We start from the raw sequence: 13,975 nt of genomic DNA, 5'->3' as shown, positions 1-13,975 counted from the left end.
CTGTAGTCGATGAACAGCATTCTCACATAGGTATTCCTCTTGTCCAGATGGGTTAGGACAGTGTGCTGTGTGGTTGCGATTGCGTCGTCTATGGACCTATTGGGGAGGTAAGCAAATTGGAGTTGGTCTAGGGTGTCAGGTAGGGGGGAAGTGATATGGTCCTTGACAAAGCACTTCATGATGACGGAAGTGAGTGCTACGGGGCGGTTGTCGTTTAGCTCAGTTACCTTAGCTTTCTTGGGAACAGGAACAATGGTGGCCCATGGTGGCCCACAGCCTTGCGAGGGTTAACACGTTTAAATGTTTTCCTCACGGCTGCAGTGAAGGAGAGCCCACAGGTTCTGGTAGCGGGCCGTGTCAGTGGCACTGTATTGTCCTCAAAGCGAGCAAAAAAGTTATTTAGTCTGTCTGGGAGCAAGACATCCTGGTCCGCGACGGGGCTGGTTTTCTTTTTGTAATCCGTGATTGACTGTAGACCCTGCCACATACCTCTTGTGTCTTAGCTGTTGAATTGCAACTCTTTGTCTCTATACTGACACTTAGCTTGTTTGATTGCCTTGCGGAGGGAATAGCTATATTGTTTGTATTCTGTCATGTTTCCGGTCACCTTGCCCTGGTTAAAAGCAGTGGTTCGCGCATTCAGTTTTGCGCGAATGCTGCCATCAATTCACGGGTTCTGGTTTGGGAATGTTTTATTCATTGCTGTGGGTATAACATCGCTGATGCACTTTCTAATGAACTCGCTCATCGAATCAGCGTATTTGTCAAAGTTGTTGTTGGACGCAATGCGGAACATATCCCAATCCACGTGATCGAAGCAATCTTGAAGCGTGGAATCAGATTGGTCGGATCAGCGTTGAACAGACCTGAGCACGGGAGCTTCTTGTTTTAGTCTCTGTCTGTAGGCTGGAAGCAACAAAATGGAGTCGTGGTCAGCTTTTCGAAAGGAGAGCGGGTGAGGGCGTTATATGCGTCGTGGAATTTAGAATAACAATGATCCCGTCACGCCCTGACCTTATTGTCCTTCGTTTTCTTTATTAATTTGGTTAGGTCAGGGTGTGGCATGGGTGATTGTATGTGTTTTTGTCCCTGTCTAGGGGTTTTGTATGTCTATGGGTGTTTACTAGTCTAGGTGTTATGTATGTCTATGGTTGCCTAGATTGGTTCTCAATTAGAGGCAGCTGTTTATCGTTGTCTCTGATTGGGAACCATATTTAGGCAGCCATATTCCTTGGGTATGTCGTGGCTTATTGTCTATGTCTAGTTGCCTGTGGCTTCAATATTATATTATAGTGTCACGGTCGTTTTGTACGTTTATTTAGAGTTTTCTTCATTAAATAAGTATGTATTCACATCACGATGCGCCTTCGTCTCCTACATACCACGAACGTGACAGATCCAGGGTTTTACCAGCCCTGGTAGCACAATCGATATGCTGATAGAATTTAGGGAGTCTTGTTTTCAGATTAGCCTTGATAAAATCCCCAGCTACAATGAATGCAGCCTCAGGATATGTGGTTTCCAGTTTACATAGAGTCAAATAAAGTTTGTTCAGGGCCATCGATGTGTCTGCTTGTTGGGGAATATATACGGCTGTGATTATAATCGAAGAGAATTCCCTTGGTAGATAATGCGGTCGACATTTGATTGTGAGGAATTCTAAGTCAGGTGAACAGAAGGACTTAAGTTCCTGTATGTTGTTATGATCACACCACGTCTCGTTAATCATAAGGCATACCCCCCCCACCCCTCTTCTTACCAGAAAGATGCTTGTTTCTGTCGGCGCGATGTGTGAAGAAACCAGCTGGCTGCACCGACTCGTTAGCGTCTCTCGAGTGAGCCATGTTTTCGTGAAGCAAAGAACGTTACAGTCTCTGATGTCTCTCTGGAATGCTACTCTTGCTCGGACTTCATCAACCTTGTTGTCAAGAGACTGGACATTGGCGAGTAGTATGCTAGGGAGTGGTGCGCGATGTGCCCGTCTCCGGAGCCTGACCAGAAGACCGCTTCGTTTGCCCCATTTACGGCGTCGTTGTTTTGGGTCCCCTGCTGGGATCCGATCCATTGTCCTGGATGGAAGGCAAAACACAGGATCCACTTCGGGAGAGTCATATTCCTGGTCGTAATGATGCTGAGTTGACGTTGCTCTTATATTCAGTAGTTCCTCCCGGCAGCATATAATGAAACCTAAGATTACCTGGGGTACCAATGTAAGAAATAACAAGTAAAAAAACAAAATACTGCATAGTTTCCTAGGAACGCGAAGCGAGGCGGCCATATCTGTTGGCGCCGGAAGTATCATGGCCCTCACTTTGAATTCTGGCCAACAAGGATGTACTGCACACACCATGTCCTATTCAGCATTGAAGGGAGGATCTACATGCCACACTGTGTCTCAGAGGGGGGATGTTGAAGGGTGGATCACCGAATCACTGAATCAGGGAATCCTAGAATCCCAGTTTACCAGAATCCATGAATACAGAGCAGATTTTGTCACATGAATGTGGAGGATGTTATGGACCACATAGTAAACTCAGTATCACAGGTGTAATTGTGAGCAATAACAGAACAGACATTGTGGTGAAAATAATTAGACGTTGGGTTGGATAGTTAATGGCTAAATATGTTTCCATCACTGGAGAGAGAACAAGGCTGTTCTCCATAAAAGTCAACTGGTTTGTGGATTGACTAACATAAATGTCAGACGTAGAGATGCTGTGGTAATTACTGTGGTCCTCTTCCTCTTTTCTGCGTTGGAGGAGAAGTGAGTCAGAACAAGAGCAGTGATTAGAGTCAAAGCTATGTCACGGGGGAGGACACAAAACAGACACACATGAGAATACACACATACAGTGCATTTGGAAAGTATTCAGACCCCTTGACTTCTTCCACATTTTGTTGCGTTCTGGCCTTATTCTAAAACTGATTAAATAAAAACATTTCCTCATCATTATACACACAATACACCATAATGACAAAACAAAAACAGGTTTTTAGACATTTTTGCAAATGTATTAAAAATAAATAACAGAAATACTTTACTTCCATAAGTATTCAGATCCTTAGCTATGAGACTCGAAATTGAGGTCAGGTCCATCCTGTTTCCATTGATCATGCTTTGAGATGTTTCTACAACTTGACTGGAGTCCAGCTGTGGTAAATTAAATTGATTGGACATGATTTGGAAAGGCACACACCTGTCTATATGAGGTCCCACAGTTGACTTTCCATCTGCATTGATTGCTGTTTGAGGTTTTAGGCTGGGTTTCTGTACAGCACTTTGTGACATTGGCTGATGTAAAAAGGGGTTTATAAAAAAACATTTGACTGATTGATTGATTGATAGTACATGTCAGAGCAAAAACCATGCCATGAGGTCAAAGGAATTGTCTCTAGAGCTCTGAGACAGGACTGTGTCGAGGCACAGATATGGGGAAGGGTACTAAAACATTTCTGCAGCACAGAAGGTCCCCAAGAACACTTTGGCCTCCATCATTCTTAAATGGAAGAAGTTTGGAACCACTAAGACTCTTCCTAGAGCTGGCCGCCCGGCTAAAACGAGCAATCGGGGGAGAAGGGTCTTGGTCATGGAGGTGACCAAGAACCCAGTGGTCACTCAGACAGAGCTCCAGAGTTCCTCTGTGGAGATGGGAGAACCTTCCAGAAGGCCAACCAGCTATGCCGCACTCCACCAATCAGGCCTTTATGGTAGAAAAGCCAGAAGGAAGCCACTCCTCAGTAAAAGGCACAAGACACTCCACTTGGAGTTTGCCAAAAGGCACCTAAGGAACTCTCAGACCACGAGAAACAAGATTCTCTGGTCTGATGAAACCAAGATTGAACTCTGAATGCCAAGCGTTACATCTGGAGGAAACCTGCCACCATCCATCCCTACGGTGAAGCATGGTGGTGGAAGCATCATGCTGTGTGGATGTTTTTCAGCAGCAGGGACTGGGAGACTAGTCAGGATTGAGGGAAAGGTGATTGGAGCAAAGTACAGAGAGATCCTTGATGAAAACCTGCTCCAGAGCACTCGGGACCTCAGACTGGGGCGTAGATTTACCTTCCAACAGGACAAGAACCATAAGCACACAGCCAAGACAATGCATGAGTGGCTTCGGGACAAGTCTCTGAATGTCCTTGAGTCAGCCAGAGCCCGGACTTGAACCCGATCGAACATCTCTGGAGAGACCTGAAAATAGCTGTGCAGCGAAGCTCCCCATCCAACCTGACAGAGCTTGAGAGGATCTGCAGGTGTGTCAAGCTTGTAGCTTCATAACCGAGAAAGCTCAAGGCTGTAACCACTGCCAAAGCTGCTTCAACAAAGTACTGAGTAAAGGGTCTCCATACACATATGGAATCAGTTAGTAACCCAAAAAGTGTTAAACAAATCAAAATACATGTTATATTTTAGATTCTTCAAAGTTGTCACCCTTTGCTTTGATGACAGCTTCAAATCAAATCAAATGTTATTGGTCACATACACATGGTTAGCAGATGTTAATGCAAGTGTAGCGAAATGCTTGTGCTTCTATTTCCAACAATGCAGTAAAATCTAACAAGTAATCTAACAAATTCACAACAACTACCTTATACACACAAATGCACACAAATGTAAAGGGATGAATAACATGTACATATAAATATATGGATGAGCGATGGTGCGCGGCATGGGCAAGATGCAGTAGATGCTGTAGAATACAGTATATACTTATGGGATGAGTAATGTAGGATATGTAAACATTATTAAAGTGACATTATTTAAAGTGACTAGTGATACCTCGATGTAAACATTAGTAAAGTGGTGTTATTTAGACCAGTGATACCTTTATTAAGTCAATTTATTTAAGTGGAGAGATTTGAGTCTGTATGATGGCAGCATCCTTTCTATGCCAGTGATGGCTATATAACAGTCTGGTAGACTTGAGATAGAAGCTGAACCCCAGGCTCTCGGTCCCAGGCTTGATGCACCTGCACTGAATTGGCCCTCTAGATGATAGTGGGGTGAACAGGCAGTGGCTGGGGTGGTTGTTGTTCCCGACGATCTCCTTGGCCTTCCTGTGACATCGGGTGCTGTAGGTGACCTGGAGGGCAGGCAGTCTGCCCCCGGCGATGCGCTGTGCAGACCCCACCGCCCTCTGGAGAGCCTTGCCGTTGAGCGCGGTGCAATTGCCGCACCAGGCGGCGATACAGCCCGACAGAATGCTCTCGATTGTGCATCTGCAAAAGCCTATGAGTGTTTTAGATGACAAGCCAAATCTCTTCAGCCTCCGGAAGTTGAAGAGGTGCTATTGCGCCTTCTTCACCACGCTGTCTGTGTGGGTGGACGACTTCAGTCCGTCCATGACGTGTACACAGAGGAACTCAAAACGTTCCACTTTCTCCACTACTGGGGTGCTCCCTCCACTGCTCCCTGAAGTCCACGATCATCTCACCTGTTCTGCTGACGTTAAGTGAGAGGTTATTTTCCTGACACCACACTCCAAGGGCCCTCTCCTCCTCCCTGTAGGCTGTCTTGTCATTGTTGGTAACCAGGCCTACCACTGCAGTGTCTTCTGCAAACTTAATGATTGAGTTGGAAGCATGCATGGCCATGCAGTCATGGGTGAACAAGGAGTACAGGAGAGGGCTGAGAACGCACCCTTGTGGGGCTCCAGTGTTGAGGATCAGCGGGGTGGAGATGTTGTTACCTACCTTCACCACCTGGAGGCGGCCCGTCAGAAAATCCAGGACCCAGTTGCACAGGGCGAGGTCGAGACCCAGGGTTGAATATGTTTGGTCGAATATGTCCGTAACACACCAGCCAGCTGGTCTGCGCATGCTCTGAGGACGTGGCTCGGGATGCCTTCTGGGTCGGCAGCCTTGCGATGGTTAACACGTTTAAATGTTTTACTCACGCTGGCCACAGAGAAGGAGAGTCCACAGGCTTGGTAGTGGGTTGTGACAGTGGCACTGTATTGTCCTCAAAGCGAGCAAAGAAGTTGTTTAATTTGTCTGGGAGCAAGATGTCGGTGTCTGCGACGGGGCTGGTTTTCTTTTGTAATCAGTGATTGACTGTAGATCCTGCCACATACATCTCGTGATTGAGCCGTTGAATTGCGACTCTACTTTGTCTCTATACCGACGCTTTGCTTGTTTGATTGCCTTACAGAGGGATTAGCTGCACTGTTTGTATTCGGTTGTGTTTCCGGTCACCTTGTCATGATTAAAAGTGTTGGTTCGCGCTTTCAGTTTCACGCGAATGCTGCCATCAATCCATGGTTTGTGGTTAGGGACGGTTTTTATGGTCACAGAGGGTAGGACGTCTCCGATGCACTTGCTAATAAACTCGCTCACGAGTCAGGAAATACATCAACGTTATTGTCTGAGGCTATCCGGAACATATCCCAGTCCACATGATCGAAGCATTCTTTAGTGTAAAATTCGATTGGTCAGACCAGCATTGTATTGACCTGAGCACGGGCATTTCCTGTTTTAGTTTCTGTCTATAGGCTGGGAGCAACAGATTTTTGTATGTATGGCGAAAGTTCAAGTAGCAATGATCCAGAAAGCTATCAGCTCTTGTCACGCATATGATATGCTGATAGAATTTAGGAAGTATGCTTCTTAGGTTAGCTTTTTTTAAAGCCCCAGCTACAATAAATGCAGGCTCAGGATGTATGATTTCCAGTTTACATAGAGTCCAGTGAAGTTCTTTCAGGGCCGACGAGGGATCTGCTTGGGGGGATATACACGGCTGTGACTTTAATCGAAGAGAATTCTCTTGGAAGATTATGTGGTCGGCATTTGATTGTAAGGAATTGTAGGTCCGGTGAACAAAAGGACTTGAGTTCCTGTATGTTGTTGTGATTACACCATGAGTCGTTAATCATAAGGCATCCACCCCCGCCCTTCTTCTTACCAGGGAGATGTTTGTTTCGGTCGGCTTGATGCGTGAAGAAACCGGGTGGCTGTACCGACTCTGACAACATATCCCGAGTGAGCCATGTTTCCATGAAACAGAGAATGTTACAATCTCTGATGTCTCTCTGGTAGGCAACTCGTGCCCTAATTTTGTCCACCTTTTAATCTCGAGATTGGACATTGGCGAGTTATATGCTTGGAAATGGTGGATGGTGTGCTCACCTTCTGAGTCTGACCAGTAGGCCACTCCGTCTGCCTCTCCTGCGGCGACCGCATTGTTTTGGGTTGGCCTCTAGGATAAGATCGCACGTCCAGGGTGGAGGTCCGAACAAAGGATCCACTTCGGGAAAGGCATATTCCTGTTCATAATGATGGTAATTTGACATCGCTTTTATATCCAATAGTTCTTCACAGCTGTATGTAATTAACACTTGAGATTTTCTGGGTTAACATTGTAAGAAATAATACATAAAAAACTAATAACTGCATAGTTTTCTAAGGACCTAAAGCGAGGCGACCATCTATGTCTGCACTTCTTGCTGAATGCACACTGTTGGCATTCTCTCAACCAGCTTCATGGGGTAGTCACCTGGAATGCATTTCAATTGACAGGTGTGCCTTGTTAAAAAAAGCACACCTTCTTAATACATTTGAACCAATCATTTGTGTTGTGACAAGGTAGGGGTGGTATACAGAAGATAGTCCTATTTGGTAAAAAAAACAATTCCGTATTATTGCAAGAACATCTCAAATAAGCAAAGATAAACGACCGTCCAATTAAGACATGAAATTCAGTCAACCTGGAAATTTTCAAAAACTTTGAAAGTTTCTTCAAGTGCAGTTGCAAAAACCATCAAGTGCTGTGATAAAACTGTCTCCCATGAGGACAGACACAGGAAGACCCAGAGTTACCTCTACTGCAGAGGATACGTTCATTAGAGTTAACTGCACCTCAGATTGCAGCCCAAATAAATGCTTCACAGAGTTCAAGTAACAGACACATCTCAACATCAACTGTTCAAAGGAGAATCAGGCCTTCGTTGTCAAATTGGTGCAAAGAAACCACTACTCATGGACACCAATAAGAAAAGGAGACTAGCTTGGGCCAATAAACACGAGCAATGGACCTTAAACTGGTGGAAATCTGTCCTTTGGTCTGATGAGTACAAATCTGAGATATTTTGTTCCAACCGCAGTGTATGTGTGAGACGCAGAGTACGTGAATGGATGATCTCCGCATGTCTGGTACCCACCGTAAAGCATTGAGGAGGTGGTGTGATGATGTGGGGGCACTTTGCTGGTGACACTGTCTGTGATTTATTTAGAATTCAAGGCACACTTAACCAGCATGGCTACCATCCCATCTCCCACTTAACCACCATCCCATCTTGTTTGCACTTTGTGGGACTATCATTTGTTTATAAACAGGACAATGACCCAAAACACACCTCAAGGCTGTGTAAGGGTTATTTGAGCAAGGAAAGTGATGAAGTGATGCATCAGATGTCCTGGCCTCCACAATCACCCAACCTCAAGCCAATTGAGATGGTTTGGGATGAGTTGGACCACAGAGTGAAGGAAAAGAAGCCAACAAGTGCTCATCATATGTGCGAACTCCCTCAAGACTGTTGGAAAAGCATTCCTCATGAAGCTGGTTGAGAGAATGCCAAGAGTGTGCAAAGCTGTCTTCAAAGCAAAGGGTGGCTACTTCGAAGAATCTAAAATCTAAAATATGTGACTCAACACCTGGATTTGGTCTTACATATATATAGCAAAATGTGAAATTGTGTTTTTTGCATAGGATAAAAGTAGAGCCTCAGAGCTACAAAATGGTATATCATACACTGCATTTGAGGAACAATGTGAAAGTAATTCTGCTTTGAAAGTTTATCAACTTGTAAACTCACTTTTGAGAAAATCGCCTTTAAATGTTTTGGAATCTAGTGAAGAGCACTTCTTTGTCTACACCCATTCAGCATTGTTCACACCTTCTTAACTTCTTGGCGCACCCATCCCTTTAGCGGGATAATTTTCGTCAACATCCGCTGAATTGCAGAGCACCAAATTCAAATAACATTTCAAAAAATATAACATTTTCATGAAATCACAAGTGCAATATAGCAAAACACAGCTTAGCTTGTTGTTAATCCACCTGGCGTGTCAGAGTTCAAAAAAGCTTTTAGGCAAAAACAAACCAAGCATTTATGTAAGGACATCTCTCTCAGCAGACAAAACATTACAAACAGCTAGCAGCAAAGTAGATTGGTCACAAAAGTCAGAAAAGCAATAAACTGAATCTCTTACCTTTGATGATCTTCGGATGTTTGCACTCACGAGACTCCCAGTTTCAAAATAAATGTTCCTTTTGTTCCATAAAGATTATTTTTATATTCAAAATAGCTCCATTCGGTTGGCGTGTTATGTTCAGAAATCCACAGGCTCGAGCAGTCACGACGGGGCAGACAAATTCCAAATAGTATTCGTAAAGTTCGTAGAAACACGTCAAACTATTGTTAGAATCAATCCGCAGGTTGTTTTTGCAATAAATAATAAATAATATTTCAACCGGAACGTAGAATTTTTAATAGGGGAGAGAGAGAAAATGTCTGCTCCAAGCTGCTTGCGTATGCAAAACTCTGCTGGCCCCCAGCCATCCACTGACACGATGTGGTCTTTCTCGTTCATTTTTCAGAATAAAAGCCTGACACTATGTCTAAAGACTGTCCAGACCATGTGGAAGCAATAGGAAAATTAATCTGGTTTATATCCCTTTAAATGGAGAGAAGGCATGCAATGGAACAGGGAGCTTTCAAAATAGAAGGCACTTACTTCCTCTGGATTTTCCTCAGGTTTTTGCCTGCAATATCAGTTCTGTTATACTCACAGACAATATTTTGACAGTTTTGGAAACTTTAGAGTGTTTTCTATCCTAATCATATTCTAGATTCTGGGCCTGAGAAATAGGTAATTTCATTTGGGTACGTTTTCAGCCCCACCCGTCCTGTTTCGCTCTCGGAGTGCACACTTGACGCTCTGGTCAATTATTTGTTTACCCCTGGATAACATGAAAACAGCCCAACCAGCCCTGCTGGCAAAAATGTCATTACGCTTCTTGGCAGATGTTTACGGACCAAATGTAACCATTTTATTTGTATTTACAGATGGAATATACGTTTGTGTTTAAGGCACAAAAACCTAACATGTTCGAGAAGGCATTTCTGCCCCCAAAAATACGCATTTTGATTAAAAAATTAAGTTTCACGTTCAAACGGCTCTCCTGTGAAGCTGTGACTTGCGACATACGCCTAGTATCCTGAACCGGTTCACATATATTTACATTTGTTTAACACTTTTTTTTTCTTTTTTACATGATTCCATATGTGTTATTTCATAGTTCTGATGTCTTCACTATTTTTCTACAATGTAGAAAATAGTAAAATAAAGACAAACCCTTGAATGAGTAGGTGTGTCCAAAATTTTGACTGGTGCTGTACATTTGCCAAGATTTCTAAAAAACTGTTTTTGCTTTGTCATTATGGGGTATTGTGTGTACACGCAGCCACACACACGCATTAACACCTCCAACTGAATGGCTAATGAGTTGCCTTGATCAAGTCAAGCTGTGTTTACAGGTACAGCACGGGAGGAAACTAAGACTTGGTAGGCTACCAGACACTCCATAACCGACACTCGTCAAAACCCCTTGCTGAGCTGAGACCCAAGAAGGTGTTTCATCCCCACCGCAGCTTCAACTGCTTACACTGAATGTAAAATAAGGCACATTTCAATCTGGAGCTGCAATTTTGAGCATTTAAAACAACTAACATAAACATCTACCAGACTATAGTCACAATACACTGGAAGTAGGGTCCTTACTGTCCATCAAGATAAGGTCAACAGTTAAATAATGTATGTGACTTCGATGATAACTCCTATTATGTCATAATGCATGCCTTGCCTCATAGTGTTGATATCAGTGAGAGTCTTGTCATCTTATCTGGATTGACAGACAGACACCTGCCAATGGATTTTTATACCTCTTAACCTTCAAAAATGAGAAAGAGGGAAAGACAGAGAGAAAGAGAGCGAGAAAGAAAGAAAGAGAGAGTGAGTGAGTGATAGAGAGAGAGAGAAGGGTGTGTCTCAAGAGGCAGTGCTGTTCAAACTGCAGCTTGTGTCCTCTCACACAGTAGATAGGGCCCTCTACTGGTATGTTAGTGACACTGCTTCCCTCCACACCTGGCACACCACACCGCAACACAACAGCCATCATCATATCCTCTATTCACTTGGAGTGTGTGTATTCATTAGGAACCAAACAGAAAGGAAATGGGAGCAACTACCTAAACCTGTCAAATAAAAAACTATTATTTACATTGCCAAACCTTTTCCATTTCAAAAAGTTTCGCTACGGAGTGCTCTAATGAATACCCCCTTGAACAGGAGGCTGAGCGATGACAGAATAGAGCTTCTGGCCTATTGAATGAGAGAGGGTCCTCCATGCAGCACTATAAAGACCTGCCAACGACCCCTTCTGGAATCAATTCAATTATCTAATTTCCCCCCTGAAATTCATCTAATGGCGTATTATTGTCCCAGAAGATAGAGGAGAACTGTTGTCATTGAAGGAAATGGATCTTAAAATGGATATCCTTATTTAGACCCTTTATGTGACATGACATCATCACAAAAAGCTGATGTGAGCATTTAGTAAATGTATTCATTTTTCAATAATGTGTTTGTTTGTTTGTTTACTGTTGTTGTTGTTTTAATCACCAAACATTGAAATCCAACACTGGAAATGCTGAGTTTTAACATTAGTAAAAGCAGACCATATATTCTCTAGGGAACAAAAGCAGTACTGTTGAAAAGTACCGTGTGTTGGGAGGAAGGGTCAGCTGATTGCAGAGATGTCCTAACAACAGACAAAGACTAGGCATTATACCCTTCTGACAAAACAGCCCATCCACATTCACATCATTATCACGTCTTCCAGTGCAGTTGTCAGTAATCATAAAATGATATACCATTGCTCTGTAGCGTTTCCCGGCAGAGGACATAGCACCTCTGAACAGAGTACCAGCCATAATTTGTGTTTGTGGTAATATTTGTTTGTGTGGTAATATTAGAATTAAGGCCTAGTTAGATATTTTAACTAAATATCTATGACACTGGAACACATAGTTAATTCTACGTTATATTATTATTAGACTGTGTGTTATTATTAAGCAATACGGCCTGAGGGGGTATGATTTAGCCAATATAGAATACCTCGGCTAAGGGTTGTTCTACGCTCCACGCAACACGTAGACCCTGGACACAGCCCTTCGCCGTGGTATATTGGCCATATAGCACAAACCCCAAAGGTGCCTTATTGCTATTATAAACTGGTTACCAACATAATTACAAGAGTAAAAATACATGTTTTTTCATACCAGAAAGCCGTGATATTCCACGGCTTTCTGCCAATCAGGATTCAGGGCTCGAACCACCCAGTTTATAATTATTATTAGAAAACATGGCAATTGTAGAATATCTCAGAAAGCATTTGGTCTACGTGCATTGACGTTCAGATAATTTACATATTTTCCATATCATTTTGAGACCACCTTCAATGTCAAAATATCCCATAGCAAAACTAGTCCAATTTAAACCTCAATCAATTGCTTACTTTAAAATGGCTATATAATATATAATCCAAACTACTTAAAAAGCATCACAGAAGACACTGAAATCCAGTGCCAAGCACATTGTTATCATGAGGTCAGAAGCTATCCTCCCTGAGCTCTAAGCTCTGCCTTCCACACCTGAGAGGGAATCTTGGCAAAGCTGCTTTCAAGAGCAGTGCCAAAAGGAAACACTCACCAGAAAGAAGACTTCTGGCAACCAGTCAAGATCTTCTGGGCTCCATGTAAATAGACTGGATTGGACCAACACTCCCACTCCAGGTCTCCATTCGAAAAAGGTCTTCTGATCTCAATGGGTAAAAAAAAATATCCAATGATTAATCACAACTCTTCCTCTTCTTCACAATGTAACAATGGACCTCAGACCAGTTCCTTCCTCTCTTTCGTATGTCTTAATCCACTGATCTATGTCTCTCTCTCTCTCTCTCTCTCTCTCTCTCTCTCTCTCTCTCTCTCTCTCTCTCTCTCTCTCTCTCTCTCTCTCTCTCTCTCTCTCTCTCTCAGTCTCTCGGTCTCTTGGTCTCTCAGTCTCTGCCCCCTCCCAACATACACACAGACAATCCCGTAGCCTACTACACTACAAGTCAGAGCGGATGTCCAGGGGCCAAACTATAAATAGGTTTCTTCGGTGTAGAATGTCTCTTCCTATGAGAGTGAGGAGCATGGAGGCTGGAGGAGCCTGGCAGACCAAGCATCGCTCTCTCCAGCCTGATCCAGGCTGTATCACAACCGGCTGTGATTGGGAGTCCCATAGGGCAGCGCACAATTGGCCCAGTGTCGTCCGGGTTTGGCCGGTGTAGGCCGTCATTGTAAATAAGAACTGACTTGCCTAGTTAAATAAAGGTATAAAAAAAATACAAGTAGGAAAAAAGTATGAAGGAATTAGAAAGCAGTTGCTTATCAACAAATTGCTTATCAACAGATAGTTTGTTGATACTATGACCATCTGTAGAGCATATCTGTAGAGCATCTACAAATGGGCTATCCGGACTATCCAAATAAAATGCGACCTGGGTTGTTAACTCATATAGCTAGATAATATAGCTGGTATATATATATATATAACAGGGGATAATGTAACTGGTCCATACTGAAGCAATTTCTGTGAAGAGAGTGCAGTCTGCTGGTATGAAAGTAGCATTAAAGTTGGCCTAGGCGTACCTCTCTAACATATTTAGTTTGTGCTCATCCATCCCGCAATGCAAATTCAAAACCAAATAACATTTTATGCCACATGCGCCGAATACAATGGGTGTAGACTTTAGCATGAAATGCTTGCTTAGGAGCCCTTCCCAAAGATACAGAGTAAAAAAAAATATATATGTAGTAACACAAGACAAATAAAATGCACATTAATTAAGCTATATACAGGGAGTACCAGTACC

General features: G+C 43.2%; 1 protein-coding gene across 1 annotated transcript in view; it reads right to left on the bottom strand.

Annotated features, from left to right (window-relative positions):
- Window positions 1-13,039, bottom strand: part of LOC118940498 — a 57,119-nt gene extending 44,080 nt beyond the window's left edge. The window contains exon 1 of the mRNA XM_036950757.1: window positions 12,769-13,039. The gene's annotated coding sequence lies outside the window, so the exon portion shown is untranslated. The remainder of the gene's footprint in view (window positions 1-12,768) is intronic.
- Between the last annotated feature and the right edge of the window lie 936 nt (window positions 13,040-13,975).

This window comes from Oncorhynchus mykiss, chromosome 17 (assembly GCF_013265735.2).
Source record: "Oncorhynchus mykiss isolate Arlee chromosome 17, USDA_OmykA_1.1, whole genome shotgun sequence".
NCBI classification, from domain to species: Eukaryota; Metazoa; Chordata; class Actinopteri; order Salmoniformes; family Salmonidae; genus Oncorhynchus; species Oncorhynchus mykiss.
Note: the sequence above shows the minus strand (reverse complement) of the source record. Positions and strands in the feature narration are given on the sequence as shown.